Source organism: Cloeon dipterum, chromosome 1 (assembly GCF_949628265.1).
Source record: "Cloeon dipterum chromosome 1, ieCloDipt1.1, whole genome shotgun sequence".
Taxonomy (NCBI): Eukaryota; Metazoa; Arthropoda; class Insecta; order Ephemeroptera; family Baetidae; genus Cloeon; species Cloeon dipterum.
In genome coordinates, this window is record NC_088786.1 from 646590 (window position 1) to 667933 (window position 21344).

Below are 21344 nucleotides of genomic sequence, written 5' to 3' on the forward strand. Positions count from 1 at the left end.
CGATAGTTTTGTTCTTGCGTTCCTCGAATTAAATCAAACTTCAGAAGATTGGTTGATCCCATGACAAAGAATCGATATATTTGGTCTCGCTTTCTTGAATATCCACAAAACTTCAGATGATTGGTCGATCCCATGACAAAGAATCAAAAGTTTTGGTCTTTCGTGTTCGGAAATCAATCAAACTTCAGATGATTGGTCGATCCCATGACAATGAATCGATAGAGTTGGATTCAAATTCTTGGAATTCCATCAAACTTCAGATGATTGGTCGATCCCATGACAAAGAATCGATAGTTTTGTTCTTGCGTTCCTCAAATTCAATCAAACTTCAGAAGATTGGTCGATCCCATGACAAAGAATCGATATATTTGGTCTCGCTTTCTTGAATATCCATCAAACTTCAGATGATTGGTCGATCCCATATCAAAGAATCGAGAGTTTTGTTCTTGCGTTCTTGAAATTCAATCAAACTTCAGATGATTGGTCGATCCCATGACAAAGAATCAATAGTTTTGGTCTTGCTTTCTTGGAATTCCATCTAACTTCAGATGATTGGTCGATCCCATGAAAAAGAATCGATAGAGTTGGATTAAAATTCTTGGAATTCCATGAAACTTTAGTTGATTGGTCGATCCCATAACAAAGAATCGAGAGTTTTGTTCTTGCGTTCTTGGAATTCAATCAACTTCAGATGATTGGTCGATCCCATGACAAAGAATCGATAGTTTTGTTCATGCGTTCTAGGAATTCCATCTAACTTCAGATGATTGGTCGATCCCATGAAAAAGAATCGATAGAGTTGGATTAAAATTCTTGGAATTCCATCAAACTTTAGTTGATTGGTTGATCCCATAACAAAGAATCGAGAGTTTTGTTCTTGCGTTCTTGGAATTCAATTAAACTTCAGATGATTGGTCGATCCCATGACAAAGAATCGATAGTTTTGTTCATGCGTTCTTGGATATGTATAAAACTTCAGATGATTGGTCCATCCCATGATAAAGAATCGAGAGTTTTGTTTTTGCGTTCTTGGAATTCAATCAAACTTCAGATGATTGGTTGATCCCATGACAAAGAATCAATAGTTTTGGTCTTGCGTGCTTGGAAATCAATCAAACTTCAGATGATTGGTCGATCCCATGACAATGAATCGATAGAGTTGGATTCAAATTCTTGGAATTCCATCAAACTTCAGATGTTTGGTCGATCCCATGACAAAGAATCGATAGTTTTGTTCATGCGTTCTTGGATATATATAAAACTTCAGATGATTGGTCCATCCCATGACAAAGAATCGATAGTTTTAATCTTGCGTTCCTCGAATTCAATCAAACTTCAGAAGATTGGTCGATCCCATGACAAAGAATCGATATAGTTGGTCTCGCTTTCTTGAATATCCATCAAACTTCAAATGATTGGTCGATCCCATGACAAAGAATCAATAGTTTTGGTCTTTCGTGCTTGGAAATCAATCAAACTTCAGATGATTGGTCGATCCCATGACAATGAATCGATCGAGTTGGATTCAAATTCTTGGAATTCCATCAAACTTCAGATGATTGGTCGATCCCATGACAAAGAATCGATAGTTTTGTTCTTGCGTTCCTCGAATTCAATCAAACTTCAGAAGATTGGTCGATCCCATGACAAAGAATCGATATATTTGGTCTCGCTTTCTTGAATATCCACAAAACTTCAGATGATTGGTCGATCCCATGACAAAGAATCAAAAGTTTTGGTCTTTCGTGCTTGGAAATCAATCAAACTTCAGATGATTGGTCGATCCCATGACAATGAATCGATAGAGTTGGATTCAAATTCTTGGAATTCCATCAAACTTCAGATGCTTGGTCGATCCCATGACAAAGAATCGATAGTTTTGTTCTTGCGTTCCTCAAATTCAATCAAACTTCAGAAGATTGGTCGATCCCATGACAAAGAATCGATATATTTGGTCTCGCTTTCTTGAATATCCATCAAACTTCAGATGATTGGTCCATCCCATGATAAAGAATCGAGAGTTTTGTTTTTGCGTTCTTGGAATTCAATCAAACTTCAGATGATTGGTTGATCCCATGACAAAGAATCAATAGTTTTGGTCTTGCGTGCTTGGAAATCAATCAAACTTCAGATGATTGGTCGATCCCATGACAATGAATCGATAGAGTTGGATTCAAATTCTTGGAATTCCATCAAACTTCAGATGTTTGGTCCATCCCATGACAAAGAATCGAGAGTTTTGTTCTTGCGTTCTTGGAATTCAATCAAACTTCAGATGATTGGTTGATCCCATGACAAAGAATCAATAGTTTTGGTCTTGCGTGCTTGGAAATCAATCAAACTTCAGAAGATTGGTCGATCCCATGACAAAGAATCGATATATTTGGTCTCGCTTTCTTGGAATTCCATCTAACTTCAGATGATTGGTCGATCTCATGAAAAAGAATCGAGAGTTTTGTTCTTGCGTTCTTGGAATTCAATCAAACTTCAGATGATTGGTCGATCCCATGACAAAGAATCGATAGTTTTGTTCATGCGTTCTTGGATATATATAAAACTTCAGATGATTGGTCCATCCCATGACAAAGAATCGATAGTTTTGTTCATGCGTTCTAGGAATTCCATCTAACTTCAGATGATTGGTCGATCCCATGAAAACGAATCGATAGAGTTGGATTAAAATTCTTGGAATTCCATCAAACTTTATTTGATTGGTTGATCCCATAACAAAGAATCGAGAGTTTTGTTCTTGCGTTCTTGGAATTCAATTAAACTTCAGATGATTGGTCGATCCCATGAAAAAGAATCGAAATATTTGGTCTCGCTTTCTTGAATATCCATCAAACTTCAGATGATTGGTCGATCCCATATCAAAGAATTGAGAGTTTTGTTCTTGCGTTCTTGGAATTCAATCAAACTTCAGATGATTGGTCGATCCCATGACAAAGAATCAATAGTTTTGGTCTTGCTTTCTTGGAATTCCATCTAACTTCAGATGATTGGTCGATCCCATGAAAAAGAATCGATAGAGTAGGATTAAAATTCTTGGAATTCCATGAAACTTTAGTTGATTGGTCGCTCCCATAACAAAGAATCGAGAGTTTTGTTCTTGCGTTCTTGGAATTCAATCAACTTCAGATGATTGGTCGATCCCATGACAAAGAATCGATAGTTTTGTTCATGCGTTCTAGGAATTCCATCTAACTTCAGATGATTGGTCGATCCCATGAAAAAGAATCGATAGAGTTGGATTAAAATTCTTGGAATTCCATCAAACTTTAGTTGATTGGTTGATCCCATAACAAAGAATCGAGAGTTTTGTTCTTGCGTTCTTGGAATTCAATTAAACTTCAGATGATTGGTCGATCCCATGACAAAGAATCGATAGTTTTGTTCATGCGTTCTTGGATATGTATAAAACTTCAGATGATTGGTCCATCCCATGATAAAGAATCGAGAGTTTTGTTCTTGCGTTCTTGGAATTCAATCAAACTTCAGATGATTGGTTGATCCCATGACAAAGAATCAATAGTTTTGGTCTTGCGTGCTTGGAAATCAATCAAACTTCAGATGATTGGTCGATCCCATGACAATGAATCGATAGAGTTGGATTCAAATTCTTGGAATTCCATCAAACTTCAGATGTTTGGTCCATCCCATGACAAAGAATCGAGAGTTTTGTTCTTGCGTTCTTGGAATTCAATCAAACTTCAGATGATTGGTTGATCCCATGACAAAGAATCAATAGTTTTGGTCTTGCGTGCTTGGAAATCAATCAAACTTCAGAAGATTGGTCGATCCCATGACAAAGAATCGATATATTTGGTCTCGCTTTCTTGGAATTCCATCTAACTTCAGATGATTGGTCGATCTCATGAAAAAGAATCGATAGCGTTGGATTAAAATTCTTGGAATTCCATCAAACTTTAGTTGATTGGTCGATCCCATAACAAAGAATCGAGAGTTTTGTTCTTGCGTTCTTGGAATTCAATCAAACTTCAGATGATTGGTCGATCCCATGACAAAGAATCGATAGTTTTGTTCATGCGTTCTTGGATATATATACAACTTCAGATGATTGGTCCATCCCATGACAAAGAATCGATAGTTTTGTTCATGCGTTCTAGGAATTCCATCTAACTTCAGATGATTGGTCGATCCCATGAAAAAGAATCGATAGAGTTGGATTAAAATTCTTGGAATTCCATCAAACTTTATTTGATTGGTTGATCCCATATTAAAGAATCGAGAGTTTTGTTCTTGCGTTCTTGGAATTCAATCAAACTTCAGATGATTGGTTGATCCCATGACAAAGAATCAATAGTTTTGGTCTTGCGTGCTTGGAAATCAATCAAACTTTAGATGATTGGTCGATCCTATGACAATGAATCGATAGAGTTGGATTCAAATTCTTGGAATTCCATCAAACTTCAGATGTTTGGTCCATCCCATGACAAAGAATCGAGAGTTTTGTTCTTGCGTTCTTGGAATTCAATCAAACTTTAGTTGATTGGTCGATCCCATAACAAAGAATCGAGAGTTTTGTTCTTGCGTTCTTGGAATTAAATCAAACTTCAGATGATTGGTCGATCCCATGACAAAGAATCGATAGTTTTGTTCATGCGTTCTTAGAATTCCATCAAACTTCAGATGATTGGTCGATCCCATGACAAAGAATCAATAGTTTTGGTCTTGCGTACTTGGAAATCAATCAAACTTCAGATGATTGGTCGATCCCATTACAAAGAATCGAGAGTTTTGTTCTTGCGTTCTTGGAATTCAATCAAACTTCAGATGATTGGTTAATCCCATGACAATGAATCAATAGTTTTGGTCTCGCTTTCTTGAATATCCATCAAACTTCAGATGATTGGTCGATCCCATGACAAAGAATCGATAGTTTTGGTCTTGCTTTCTTGGAATTCCATCTAACTTCAGATGATTGGTCGATCCCATGAAAAAGAATCGATATATTTGGTCTCGCTTTCTTGAATATCCATCAAACTTCAGATGATTGGTCGATCCCATGACAAAGAATCGATAGATTTGTTCATGCGTTCTTAGAATTCAAACAAACTTCAGATGATTGGTTGATCCCATGACAAAGAATCAATAGTTTTGGTCTTGCGTTCTTGGAAATCAATCAAACTTCAGATGATTGGTCGATCCCATGACAAAGAATCGATAGAGTTGGATTCAAATTCTTGGAATTCCATCAAACTTCAGATGATTGGTAGATCCAATATCAAAGAATCGAGAGTTTTGTACTAACGTTCTTGGAATTCATTCAAACTTCAGATGATTGGTCGATCCCATGACAAAGAATCGATAGTTTTGTTCATGCGTTCTTGGATATATATAAAACTTCAGATGATTGGTCCATCCCATGACAAAAAATCAATAGTTTTGGTCTTGCGTTCATGGAATTCAATTAAACTTCAGATGATTGGTCGATCCCATGACAAAGAATCGATAGTTTTGTTCATGCGTTCTTGGATATATATAAAACTTCAGATGATTGGTCCATCCCATGACAAAGAATCAATAGTTTTGGTCTTGCGGTCTTGGAAATCAATCAAACTTCAGATGATTGGTCGATCCCATGACAAAGAATCGATAGAGTTGGATTCAAATTCTTGGAATTCCATCAAACTTCAGATGATTGGTCGATCCCATGACAAAGAATCGATAGTTTTGTTCTTGCGTTCCTCGAATTCAATCAAACTTCAGAAGATTGGTCGATCCCATGACAAAGAATCGATATAGTTTGTCTCGCTTTCTTGAATATCCATCAAACTTCAGATGATTGGTCCATCCCATGACAAAGAATCAATAGTTTTGGTCTTTCGTGCTTGGAAATCAATCAAACTTCAGATGATTGGTCGATCCCATGACAATGAATCGATCGAGTTGGATTCAAATTCTTGGAATTCCATCAAACTTCAGATGATTGGTCGATCCCATGACAAAGAATCGATAGTTTTGTTCTTGCGTTCCTCGAATTCAATCAAACTTCAGAAGATTGGTCGATCCCATGACAAAGAATCGATATATTTGGTCTCGCTTTCTTGAATATCCACAAAACTTCAGATGATTGGTCGATCCCATGACAAAGAATCAAAAGTTTTGGTCTTTCGTGCTTGGAAATCAATCAAACTTCAGATGATTGGTCGATCCCATGACAATGAATCGATAGAGTTGGATTCAAATTCTTGGAATTCCATCAAACTTCAGATGATTGGTCGATCCCATGACAAAGAATCGATAGTTTTGTTCTTGCGTTCCTCAAATTCAATCAAACTTCAGAAGATTGGTCGATCCCATGACAAAGAATCGATATATTTGGTCTCGCTTTCTTGAATATCCATCAAACTTCAGATGATTGGTCGATCCCATATCAAAGAATCGAGAGTTTTGTTCTTGCGTTCTTGAAATTCAATCAAACTTCAGATGATTGGTCGATCCCATGACAAAGAATCAATAGTTTTGGTCTTGCTTTCTTGGAATTCCATCTAACTTCAGATGATTGGTCGATCCCATGAAAAAGAATCGATAGAGTTGGATTAAAATTCTTGGAATTCCATGAAACTTTAGTTGATTGGTCGATCCCATAACAAAGAATCGAGAGTTTTGTTCTTGCGTTCTTGGAATTCAATCAACTTCAGATGATTGGTCGATCCCATGACAAAGAATCGATAGTTTTGTTCATGCGTTCTAGGAATTCCATCTAACTTCAGATGATTGGTCGATCCCATGAAAAAGAATCGATAGAGTTGGATTAAAATTCTTGGAATTCCATCAAACTTTAGTTGATTGGTTGATCCCATAACAAAGAATCGAGAGTTTTGTTCTTGCGTTCTTGGAATTCAATTAAACTTCAGATGATTGGTCGATCCCATGACAAAGAATCGATAGTTTTGTTCATGCGTTCTTGGATATGTATAAAACTTCAGATGATTGGTCCATCCCATGATAAAGAATCGAGAGTTTTGTTTTTTTGTTCTTGGAATTCAATCAAACTTCAGATGATTGGTTGATCCCATGACAAAGAATCAATAGTTTTGGTCTTGCGTGCTTGGAAATCAATCAAACTTCAGATGATTGGTCGATCCCATGACAATGAATCGATAGAGTTGGATTCAAATTCTTGGAATTCCATCAAACTTCAGATGTTTGGTCCATCCCATGACAAAGAATCGAGAGTTTTGTTCTTGCGTTCTTGGAATTCAATCAAACTTTAGTTGATTGGTCGATCCCATAACAAAGAATCGAGAGTTTTGTTCTTGCGTTCTTGGAATTAAATCAAACTTCAGATGATTGGTCGATCCCATGAAAAAGAATCGATAGTTTTGTTCATGCGTTCTTAGAATTCCATCAAACTTCAGATGATTGGTCGATCCCATGACAAAGAATCAATAGTTTTGGTCTTGCGTTCTTGGAAATCAATCAAACTTCAGATGATTGGTCGATCCCATGACAATGAATCGATAGAGTTGGATTCAAATTCTTGGAATTCCATCAAACTTCAGATGTTTGGTCCATCCCATTACAAAGAATCGAGAGTTTTGTTCTTGCGTTCTTGGAATTCAATCGAACTTCAGATGATTGGTTAATCCCATGACAATGAATCAATAGTTTTGGTCTCGCTTTCTTGAATATCCATCAAACTTCAGATGATTGGTCGATCCCATGACAAAGAATCGATAGTTTTGGTCTTGCTTTCTTGGAATTCCATCTAACTTCAGATGATTGGTCGATCCCATGAAAAAGAATCGATAGAGTTGGATTCAAATTCTTGGAATTCCATCAAACTTCAGATGATTGGTCGATCCCATGACAAAGAATCGATAGTTTTGTTCTTGCGTTCTTGGAATTCAATCAAACTTCAGATGATTGGTCGATCCCATGACAAAGAATCGATATAGTTGGTCTCGCTTTCTTGAATATCCATCAAACTTCAAATGATTGGTCGATCCCATGACAAAGAATCAATAGTTTTGGTCTTTCGTGCTTGGAATTCAATCAAACTTCAGATGATTGGTCGATCCCATGACAATGAATCGATCGAGTTGGATTCAAATTCTTGGAATTCCATCAAACTTCAGATGATTGGTCGATCCCATGACAAAGAATCGATAGTTTTGTTCTTGCGTTCCTCGAATTCAATCAAACTTCAGATGATTGGTCGATCCCATGACAAAGAATCGATATATTTGGTCTCGCTTTCTTGAATATCCACAAAACTTCAGATGATTGGTCGATCCCATGACAAAGAATCAAAAGTTTTGGTCTTTCGTGCTTGGAAATCAATCAAACTTCAGATGATTGGTCGATCCCATGACAATGAATCGATAGAGTTGGATTCAAATTCTTGGAATTCCATCAAACTTCAGATGATTGGTCGATCCCATGACAAAGAATCGATAGTTTTGTTCTTGCGTTCCTCAAATTCAATCAAACTTCAGAAGATTGGTCGATCCCATGACAAAGAATCGATATATTTGGTCTCGCTTTCTTGAATATCCATCAAACTTCAGATGATTGGTCGATCCCATATCAAAGAATCGAGAGTTTTGTTCTTGCGTTCTTGAAATTCAATCAAACTTCAGATGATTGGTCGATCCCATGACAAAGAATCAATAGTTTTGGTCTTGCTTTCTTGGAATTCCATCTAACTTCAGATGATTGGTCGATCCCATGAAAAAGAATCGATAGAGTTGGATTAAAATTCTTGGAATTCCATGAAACTTTAGTTGATTGGTCGATCCCATAACAAAGAATCGAGAGTTTTGTTCTTGCGTTCTTGGAATTCAATCAACTTCAGATGATTGGTCGATCCCATGACAAAGAATCGATAGTTTTGTTCATGCGTTCTAGGAATTCCATCTAACTTCAGATGATTGGTCGATCCCATGAAAAAGAATCGATAGAGTTGGATTAAAATTCTTGGAATTCCATCAAACTTTAGTTGATTGGTTGATCCCATAACAAAGAATCGAGAGTTTTGTTCTTGCGTTCCTCAAATTCAATCAAACTTCAGAAGATTGGTCGATCCCATGACAAAGAATCGATATATTTGGTCTCGCTTTCTTGAATATCCATCAAACTTCAGATGATTGGTCGATCCCATATCAAAGAATCGAGAGTTTTGTTCTTGCGTTCTTGAAATTCAATCAAACTTCAGATGATTGGTCGATCCCATGACAAAGAATCAATAGTTTTGGTCTTGCTTTCTTGGAATTCCATCTAACTTCAGATGATTGGTCGATCCCATGAAAAAGAATCGATAGAGTTGGATTAAAATTCTTGGAATTCCATGAAACTTTAGTTGATTGGTCGATCCCATAACAAAGAATCGAGAGTTTTGTTCTTGCGTTCTTGGAATTCAATCAACTTCAGATGATTGGTCGATCCCATGACAAAGAATCGATAGTTTTGTTCATGCGTTCTAGGAATTCCATCTAACTTCAGATGATTGGTCGATCCCATGAAAAAGAATCGATAGAGTTGGATTAAAATTCTTGGAATTCCATCAAACTTTAGTTGATTGGTTGATCCCATAACAAAGAATCGAGAGTTTTGTTCTTGCGTTCTTGGAATTCCATCAAACTTCAGATGATTGGTCGATCCCATGACAAAGAATCGATAGTTTTGTTCATGCGTTCTTGGATATGTATAAAACTTCAGATGATTGGTCCATCCCATGATAAAGAATCGAGAGTTTTGTTTTTGCGTTCTTGGAATTCAATCAAACTTCAGATGATTGGTTGATCCCATGACAAAGAATCAATAGTTTTGGTCTTGCGTGCTTGGAAATCAATCAAACTTCAGATGATTGGTCGATCCCATGACAATGAATCGATAGAGTTGGATTCAAATTCTTGGAATTCCATCAAACTTCAGATGTTTGGTCCATCCCATGACAAAGAATCGAGAGTTTTGTTCTTGCGTTCTTGGAATTCAATCAAACTTCAGATGATTGGTCGATCCCATGACAATGAATCGATCGAGTTGGATTCAAATTCTTGGAATTCCATCAAACTTCAGATGATTGGTCGATCCCATGACAAAGAATCGATAGTTTTGTTCTTGCGTTCCTCGAATTCAATCAAACTTCAGAAGATTGGTCGATCCCATGACAAAGAATCGATATATTTGGTCTCGCTTTCTTGAATATCCACAAAACTTCAGATGATTGGTCGATCCCATGACAAAGAATCAAAAGTTTTGGTCTTTCGTGCTTGGAAATCAATCAAACTTCAGATGATTGGTCGATCCCATGACAATGAATCGATAGAGTTGGATTCAAATTCTTGGAATTCCATCAAACTTCAGATGATTGGTCGATCCCATGACAAAGAATCGATAGTTTTGTTCTTGCGTTCCTCAAATTCAATCAAACTTCAGAAGATTGGTCGATCCCATGACAAAGAATCGATATATTTGGTCTCGCTTTCTTGAATATCCATCAAACTTCAGATGATTGGTCGATCCCATATCAAAGAATCGAGAGTTTTGGTCTTGCTTTCTTGGAATTCCATCTAACTTCAGATGATTGGTCGATCCCATGAAAAAGAATCGATAGAGTTGGATTAAAATTCTTGGAATTCCATCAAACTTTAGTTGATTGGTCGATCCCATAACAAAGAATCGAGAGTTTTGTTCTTGCGTTCTTGGAATTCAATCAACTTCAGATGATTGGTCGATCCCATGACAAAGAATCGATAGTTTTGTTCATGCGTTCTTGGATATGTATAAAACTTCAGATGATTGGTCCATCCCATGATAAAGAATCGAGAGTTTTGTTTTTGCGTTCTTGGAATTCAATCAAACTTCAGATGATTGGTTGATCCCATGACAAAGAATCAATAGTTTTGGTCTTGCGTGCTTGGAAATCAATCAAACTTCAGATGATTGGTCGATCCCATGACAATGAATCGATAGAGTTGGATTCAAATTCTTGGAATTCCATCAAACTTCAGATGTTTGGTCCATCCCATGACAAAGAATCGAGAGTTTTGTTCTTGCGTTCTTGGAATTCAATCAAACTTTAGTTGATTGGTCGATCCCATAACAAAGAATCGAGAGTTTTGTTCTTGCGTTCTTGGAATTAAATCAAACTTCAGATGATTGGTCGATCCCATGACAAAGAATCGATAGTTTTGTTCATGCGTTCTTAGAATTCCATCAAACTTCAGATGATTGGTCGATCCCATGACAAAGAATCAATAGTTTTGGTCTTGCGTTCTTGGAAATCAATCAAACTTCAGATGATTGGTCGATCCCATGACAATGAATCGATAGAGTTGGATTCAAATTCTTGGAATTCCATCAAACTTCAGATGTTTGGTCCATCCCATTACAATGAATCGAGAGTTTTGTTCTTGCGTTCTTGGAATTCAATCAAACTTCAGATGATTGGTTAATCCCATGACAATGAATCAATAGTTTTGGTCTCGCTTTCTTGAATATCCATCAAACTTCAGATGATTGGTCGATCCCATGACAAAGAATCGATAGTTTTGGTCTTGCTTTCTTGGAATTCCATCTAACTTCAGATGATTGGTCGATCCCATGAAAAAGAATCGATATATTTGGTCTCGCTTTCTTGAATATCCATCAAACTTCAGATGATTGGTCGATCCCATGACAAAGAATCGATAGATTTGTTCATGCGTTCTTAGAATTCAAACAAACTTCAGATGATTGGTTGATCCCATGACAAAGAATCAATAGTTTTGGTCTTGCGTTCTTGGAAATCAATCAAACTTCAGATGATTGGTCGATCCCATGACAAAGAATCGATAGAGTTGGATTCAAATTCTTGGAATTCCATCAAACTTCAGATGATTGGTAGATCCAATATCAAAGAATCGAGAGTTTTGTACTAACGTTCTTGGAATTCATTCAAACTTCAGATGATTGGTCGATCCCATGACAAAGAATCGATAGTTTTGTTCATGCGTTCTTGGATATATATAAAACTTCAGATGATTGGTCCATCCCATGACAAAAAATCAATAGTTTTGGTCTTGCGTTCATGGAATTCAATTAAACTTCAGATGATTGGTCGATCCCATGACAAAGAATCGATAGTTTTGTTCATGCGTTCTTGGATATCTATAAAACTTCAGATGATTGGTCCATCCCATGACAAAGAATCAATAGTTTTGGTCTTGCGGTCTTGGAAATCAATCAAACTTCAGATGATTGGTCGATCCCATGACAAAGAATCGATAGAGTTGGATTCAAATTCTTGGAATTCCATCAAACTTCAGATGATTGGTCGATCCCATGACAAAGAATCGATAGTTTTGTTCTTGCGTTCCTCGAATTCAATCAAACTTCAGAAGATTGGTCGATCCCATGACAAAGAATCGATATAGTTGGTCTCGCTTTCTTGAATATCCATCAAACTTCAAATGATTGGTCGATCCCATGACAAAGAATCAATAGTTTTTGTCTTTCGTGCTTGGAAATCAATCAAACTTCAGATGATTGGTCGATCCCATGACAATGAATCGATCGAGTTGGATTCAAATTCTTGGAATTCCATCAAACTTCAGATGATTGGTCGATCCCATGACAAAGAATCGATAGTTTTGTTCTTGCGTTCCTCGAATTAAATCAAACTTCAGAAGATTGGTTGATCCCATGACAAAGAATCGATATATTTGGTCTCGCTTTCTTGAATATCCACAAAACTTCAGATGATTGGTCGATCCCATGACAAAGAATCAAAAGTTTTGGTCTTTCGTGCTTGGAAATCAATCAAACTTCAGATGATTGGTCGATCCCATGACAATGAATCGATAGAGTTGGATTCAAATTCTTGGAATTCCATCAAACTTCAGATGATTGGTCGATCCCATGACAAAGAATCGATAGTTTTGTTCTTGCGTTCCTCAAATTCAATCAAACTTCAGAAGATTGGTCGATCCCATGACAAAGAATCGATATATTTGGTCTCGCTTTCTTGAATATCCATCAAACTTCAGATGATTGGTCGATCCCATGACAAAGAATCGATAGTTTTGTTCTTGCGTTCCTCGAATTCAATCAAACTTCAGAAGATTGGTCGATCCCATGACAAAGAATCGATATAGTTGGTCTCGCTTTCTTGAATATCCATCAAACTTCAAATGATTGGTCGATCCCATGACAAAGAATCAATAGTTTTTGTCTTTCGTGCTTGGAAATCAATCAAACTTCAGATGATTGGTCGATCCCATGACAATGAATCGATCGAGTTGGATTCAAATTCTTGGAATTCCATCAAACTTCAGATGATTGGTCGATCCCATGACAAAGAATCGATAGTTTTGTTCTTGCGTTCCTCGAATTAAATCAAACTTCAGAAGATTGGTTGATCCCATGACAAAGAATCGATATATTTGGTCTCGCTTTCTTGAATATCCACAAAACTTCAGATGATTGGTCGATCCCATGACAAAGAATCAAAAGTTTTGGTCTTTCGTGCTTGGAAATCAATCAAACTTCAGATGATTGGTCGATCCCATGACAATGAATCGATAGAGTTGGATTCAAATTCTTGGAATTCCATCAAACTTCAGATGATTGGTCGATCCCATGACAAAGAATCGATAGTTTTGTTCTTGCGTTCCTCAAATTCAATCAAACTTCAGAAGATTGGTCGATCCCATGACAAAGAATCGATATATTTGGTCTCGCTTTCTTGAATATCCATCAAACTTCAGATGATTGGTCGATCCCATATCAAAGAATCGAGAGTTTTGTTCTTGCGTTCTTGAAATTCAATCAAACTTCAGATGATTGGTCGATCCCATGACAAAGAATCAATAGTTTTGGTCTTGCTTTCTTGGAATTCCATCTAACTTCAGATGATTGGTCGATCCCATGAAAAAGAATCGATAGAGTTGGATTAAAATTCTTGGAATTCCATGAAACTTTAGTTGATTGGTCGATCCCATAACAAAGAATCGAGAGTTTTGTTCTTGCGTTCTTGGAATTCAATCAACTTCAGATGATTGGTCGATCCCATGACAAAGAATCGATAGTTTTGTTCATGCGTTCTAGGAATTCCATCTAACTTCAGATGATTGGTCGATCCCATGAAAAAGAATCGATAGAGTTGGATTAAAATTCTTGGAATTCCATCAAACTTTAGTTGATTGGTTGATCCCATAACAAAGAATCGAGAGTTTTGTTCTTGCGTTCTTGGAATTCAATTAAACTTCAGATGATTGGTCGATCCCATGACAAAGAATCGATAGTTTTGTTCATGCGTTCTTGGATATGTATAAAACTTCAGATGATTGGTCCATCCCATGATAAAGAATCGAGAGTTTTGTTTTTGCGTTCTTGGAATTCAATCAAACTTCAGATGATTGGTTGATCCCATGACAAAGAATCAATAGTTTTGGTCTTGCGTGCTTGGAAATCAATCAAACTTCAGATGATTGGTCGATCCCATGACAATGAATCGATAGAGTTGGATTCAAATTCTTGGAATTCCATCAAACTTCAGATGTTTGGTCGATCCCATGACAAAGAATCGATAGTTTTGTTCATGCGTTCTTGGATATATATAAAACTTCAGATGATTGGTCCATCCCATGACAAAGAATCGATAGTTTTAATCTTGCGTTCCTCGAATTCAATCAAACTTCAGAAGATTGGTCGATCCCATGACAAAGAATCGATATAGTTGGTCTCGCTTTCTTGAATATCCATCAAACTTCAAATGATTGGTCGATCCCATGACAAAGAATCAATAGTTTTGGTCTTTCGTGCTTGGAAATCAATCAAACTTCAGATGATTGGTCGATCCCATGACAATGAATCGATCGAGTTGGATTTAAATTCTTGGAATTCCATCAAACTTCAGATGATTGGTCGATCCCATGACAAAGAATCGATAGTTTTGTTCTTGCGTTCCTCGAATTCAATCAAACTTCAGAAGATTGGTCGATCCCATGACAAAGAATCGATATATTTGGTCTCGCTTTCTTGAATATCCACAAAACTTCAGATGATTGGTCGATCCCATGACAAAGAATCAAAAGTTTTGGTCTTTCGTGCTTGGAAATCAATCAAACTTCAGATGATTGGTCGATCCCATGACAATGAATCGATAGAGTTGGATTCAAATTCTTGGAATTCCATCAAACTTCAGATGCTTGGTCGATCCCATGACAAAGAATCGATAGTTTTGTTCTTGCGTTCCTCAAATTCAATCAAACTTCAGAAGATTGGTCGATCCCATGACAAAGAATCGATATATTTGGTCTCGCTTTCTTGAATATCCATCAAACTTCAGATGATTGGTCCATCCCATGATAAAGAATCGAGAGTTTTGTTTTTGCGTTCTTGGAATTCAATCAAACTTCAGATGATTGGTTGATCCCATGACAAAGAATCAATAGTTTTGGTCTTGCGTGCTTGGAAATCAATCAAACTTCAGATGATTGGTCGATCCCATGACAATGAATCGATAGAGTTGGATTCAAATTCTTGGAATTCCATCAAACTTCAGATGTTTGGTCCATCCCATGACAAAAAATCGAGAGTTTTGTTCTTGCGTTCTTGGAATTCAATCAAACTTCAGATGATTGGTTGATCCCATGACAAAGAATCAATAGTTTTGGTCTTGCGTGCTTGGAAATCAATCAAACTTCAGAAGATTGGTCGATCCCATGACAAAGAATCGATATATTTGGTCTCGCTTTCTTGGAATTCCATCTAACTTCAGATGATTGGTCGATCTCATGAAAAAGAATCGAGAGTTTTGTTCTTGCGTTCTTGGAATTCAATCAAACTTCAGATGATTGGTCGATCCCATGACAAAGAATCCATAGTTTTGTTCATGCGTTCTTGGATATATATAAAACTTCAGATGATTGGTCCATCCCATGACAAAGAATCGATAGTTTTGTTCATGCGTTCTAGGAATTCCATCTAACTTCAGATGATTGGTCGATCCCATGAAAACGAATCGATAGAGTTGGATTAAAATTCTTGGAATTCCATCAAACTTTATTTGATTGGTTGATCCCATAACAAAGAATCGAGAGTTTTGTTCTTGCGTTCTTGGAATTCAATTAAACTTCAGATGATTGGTCGATCCCATGAAAAAGAATCGAAATATTTGGTCTCGCTTTCTTGAATATCCATCAAACTTCAGATGATTGGTCGATCCCATATCAAAGAATCGAGAGTTTTGTTCTTGCGTTCTTGAAATTCAATCAAACTTCAGATGATTGGTCGATCCCATGACAAAGAATCAATAGTTTTGGTCTTGCTTTCTTGGAATTCCATCTAACTTCAGATGATTGGTCGATCCCATGAAAAAGAATCGATAGAGTTGGATTAAAATTCTTGGAATTCCATCAAACTTTAGTTGATTGGTTGATCCCATAACAAAGAATCGAGAGTTTTGTTCTTGCGTTCTTGGAATTCAATTAAACTTCAGATGATTGGTCGATCCCATGACAAAGAATCGATAGTTTTGTTCATGCGTTCTTGGATATGTATAAAACTTCAGATGATTGGTCCATCCCATGATAAAGAATCGAGAGTTTTGTTTTTGCGTTCTTGGAATTCAATCAAACTTCAGATGATTGGTTGATCCCATGACAAAGAATCAATAGTTTTGGTCTTGCGTGCTTGGAAATCAATCAAACTTCAGATGATTGGTCGTTCCCATGACAATGAATCGATAGAGTTGGATTCAAATTCTTGGAATTCCATCAAACTTCAGATGTTTGGTCCATCCCATGACAAAGAATCGAGAGTTTTGTTCTTGCGTTCTTGGAATTCAATCAAACTTTAGTTGATTGGTCGATCCCATAACAAAGAATCGAGAGTTTTGTTCTTGCGTTCTTGGAATTAAATCAAACTTCAGATGATTGGTCGATCCCATGACAAAGAATCGATAGTTTTGTTCATGCGTTCTTAGAATTCCATCAAACTTCAGATGATTGGTCGATCCCATGACAAAGAATCAATAGTTTTGGTCTTGCGTTCTTGGAAATCAATCAAACTTCAGATGATTGGTAAATCCCATGACAATGAATCGATAGAGTTGGATTCAAATTCTTGGAATTCCATCAAACTTCAGATGTTTGGTCCATCCCATTACAATGAATCGAGAGTTTTGTTCTTGCGTTCTTGGAATTCAATCAAACTTCAGATGATTGGTTAATCCCATGACAATGAATCAATAGTTTTGGTCTCGCTTTCTTGAATATCCATCAAACTTCAGATGATTGGTCGATCCCATGACAAAGAATCGATAGTTTTGGTCTTGCTTTCTTGGAATTCCATCTAACTTCAGATGATTGGTCGATCCCATGAAAAAGAATCGATATATTTGGTCTCGCTTTCTTGAATATCCATCAAACTTCAGATGATTGGTCGATCCCATGACAAAGAATCGATAGATTTGTTCATGCGTTCTTAGAATTCAATCAAACTTCAGATGATTGGTTGATCCCATGACAAAGAATCAATAGTTTTGGTCTTGCGTTCTTGGAAATCAATCAAACTTCAGATGATTGGTCGATCCCATGACAAAGAATCGATAGAGTTGGATTCAAATTCTTGGAATTCCATCAAACTTCAGATGATTGGTCGATCCCATATCAAAGAATCGAGAGTTTTGTACTAACGTTCTTGGAATTCATTCAAACTTCAGATGATTGGTCGATCCCATGACAAAGAATCGATAGTTTTGTTCATGCGTTCTTGGATATATATAAAACTTCAGATGATTGGTCCATCCCATGACAAAAAATCAATAGTTTTGGTCTTGCGTTCATGGAATTCAATTAAACTTCAGATGATTGGTCGATCCCATGACAAAGAATCGATAGTTTTGTTCATGCGTTCTTGGATATATATAAAACTTCAGATGATTGGTCCATCCCATGACAAAGAATCAATAGTTTTGGTCTTGCGGTCTTGGAAATCAATCAAACTTCAGATGATTGGTCGATCCCATGACAAAGAATCGATAGAGTTGGATTCAAATTCTTGGAATTCCATCAAACTTCATATGATTGGTCGATCCCATGACAAAGAATCGATAGTTTTGTTCTTGCGTTCCTCGAATTCAATCAAACTTCAGAAGATTGGTCGATCCCATGACAAAGAATCGATATAGTTGGTCTCGCTTTCTTGAATATCCATCAAACTTCAAATGATTGGTCGATCCCATGACAAAGAATCAATAGTTTTGGTCTTTCGTGCTTGGAAATCAATCAAACTTCAGATGATTGGTCGATCCCATGACAATGAATCGATCGAGTTGGATTCAAATTCTTGGAATTCCATCAAACTTCAGATGATTGGTCGATCCCATGACAAAGAATCGATAGTTTTGTTCTTGCGTTCCTCGAATTAAATCAAACTTCAGAAGATTGGTTGATCCCATGACAAAGAATCGATATATTTGGTCTCGCTTTCTTGAATATCCACAAAACTTCAGATGATTGGTCGATCCCATGACAAAGAATCAAAAGTTTTGGTCTTTCGTGCTTGGAAATCAATCAAACTTCAGATGATTGGTCGATCCCATGACAATGAATCGATAGAGTTGGATTCAAATTCTTGGAATTCCATCAAACTTCAGATGATTGGTCGATCCCATGACAAAGAATCGATAGTTTTGTTCTTGCGTTCCTCAAATTCAATCAAACTTCAGAAGATTGGTCGATCCCATGACAAAGAATCGATATATTTGGTCTCGCTTTCTTGAATATCCATCAAACTTCAGATGATTGGTCGATCCCATAACAAAGAATCGAGAGTTTTGTTCTTGCGTTCTTGAAATTCAATCAAACTTCAGATGATTGGTCGATCCCATGACAAAGAATCAATAGTTTTGGTCTTGCTTTCTTGGAATTCCATCTAACTTCAGATGATTGGTCGATCCCATGAAAAAGAATCGATAGAGTTGGATTAAAATTCTTGGAATTCCATGAAACTTTAGTTGATTGGTCGATCCCATAACAAAGAATCGAGAGTTTTGTTCTTGCGTTCTTGGAATTCAATCAACTTCAGATGATTGGTCGATCCCATGACAAAGAATCGATAGTTTTGTTCATGCGTTCTAGGAATTCCATCTAACTTCAGATGATTGGTCGATCCCATGAAAAAGAATCGATAGAGTTGGATTAAAATTCTTGGAATTCCATCAAACTTTAGTTGATTGGTTGATCCCATAACAAAGAATCGAGAGTTTTGTTCTTGCGTTCTTGGAATTCAATTAAACTTCAGATGATTGGTCGATCCCATGACAAAGAATCGATAGTTTTGTTCATGCGTTCTTGGATATGTATAAAACTTCAGATGATTGGTCCATCCCATGATAAAGAATCGAGAGTTTTGTTTTTGCGTTCTTGGAATTCAATCAAACTTCAGATGATTGGTTGATCCCATGACAAAGAATCAATAGTTTTGGTCTTGCGTGCTTGGAAATCAATCAAACTTCAGATGATTGGTCGATCCCATGACAATGAATCGATAGAGTTGGATTCAAATTCTTGGAATTCCATCAAACTTCAGATGTTTGGTCGATCCCATGACAAAGAATCGATAGTTTTGTTCATGCGTTCTTGGATATATATAAAACTTCAGATGATTGGTCCATCCCATGACAAAGAATCAAAAGTTTTGGTCTTTCGTGCTTGGAAATCAATCAAACTTCAGATGATTGGTCGATCCCATGACAATGAATCGATAGAGTTGGATTCAAATTCTTGGAATTCCATCAAACTTCAGATGCTTGGTCGATCCCATGACAAAGAATCGATAGTTTTGTTCTTGCGTTCCTCAAATTCAATCAAACTTCAGAAGATTGGTCGATCCCATGACAAAGAATCGATATATTTGGTCTCGCTTTCTTGAATATCCATCAAACTTCAGATGATTGGTCCATCCCATGATAAAGAATCGAGAGTTTTGTTTTTGCGTTCTTGGAATTCAATCAAACTTCAGATGATTGGTTGATCCCATGACAAAGAATCAATAGTTTTGGTCTTGCGTGCTTGGAAATCAATCAAACTTCAGATGATTGGTCGATCCCATGACAATGAATCGATAGAGTTGGATTCAAATTCTTGGAATTCCATCAAACTTCAGATGTTTGGTCCATCCCATGACAAAGAATCGAGAGTTTTGTTCTTGCGTTCTTGGAATTCAATCAAACTTCAGATGATTGGTTGATCCCATGACAAAGAATCAATAGTTTTGGTCTTGCGTGCTTGGAAATCAATCAAACTTCAGAAGATTGGTCGATCCCATGACAAAGAATCGATATATTTGGTCTCGCTTTCTTGGAATTCCATCTAACTTCAGATGATTGGTCGATCTCATGAAAAAGAATCGATAGTTTTGTTCTTGCGTTCTTGGAATTCAATCAAACTTCAGATGATTGGTCGATCCCATGACAAAGAATCCATAGTTTTGTTCATGCGTTCTTGGATATATATAAAACTTCAGATGATTGGTCCATCCCATGACAAAGAATCGATAGTTTTGTTCATGCGTTCTAGGAATTCCATCTAACTTCAGATGATTGGTCGATCCCATGAAAACGAATCGATAGAGTTGGATTAAAATTCTTGGAATTCCATCAAACTTTATTTGATTGGTTGATCCCATAACAAAGAATCGAGAGTTTTGTTCTTGCGTTCTTGGAATTCAATTAAACTTCAGATGATTGGTCGATCCCATGAAAAAGAATCGAAATATTTGGTCTCGCTTTCTTGAATATCCATCAAACTTCAGATGATTGGTCGATCCCATATCAAAGAATTGAGAGTTTTGTTCTTGCGTTCTTGGAATTCAATCAAACTTCAGATGATTGGTCGATCCCATGACAAAGAATCAATAGTTTTGGTCTTGCTTTCTTGGAATTCCATCTAACTTCAGATGATTGGTCGATCCCATGAAAAAGAATCGATAGAGTAGGATTAAAATTCTTGGAATTCCATGAAACTTTAGTTGATTGGTCGCTCCCATAACAAAGAATCGAGAGTTTTGTTCTTGCGTTCTTGGAATTCAATCAACTTCAGATGATTGGTCGATCCCATGACAAAGAATCGATAGTTTTGTTCATGCGTTCTAGGAATTCCATCTAACTTCAGATGATTGGTCGATCCCATGAAAAAGAATCGATAGAGTTGGATTAAAATTCTTGGAATTCCATCAAACTTTAGTTGATTGGTTGATCCCATAACAAAGAATCGAGAGTTTTGTTCTTGCGTTCTTGGAATTTAATTAAACTTCAGATGATTGGTCGATCCCATGACAAAGAATCGATAGTTTTGTTCATGCGTTCTTGGATATGTATAAAACTT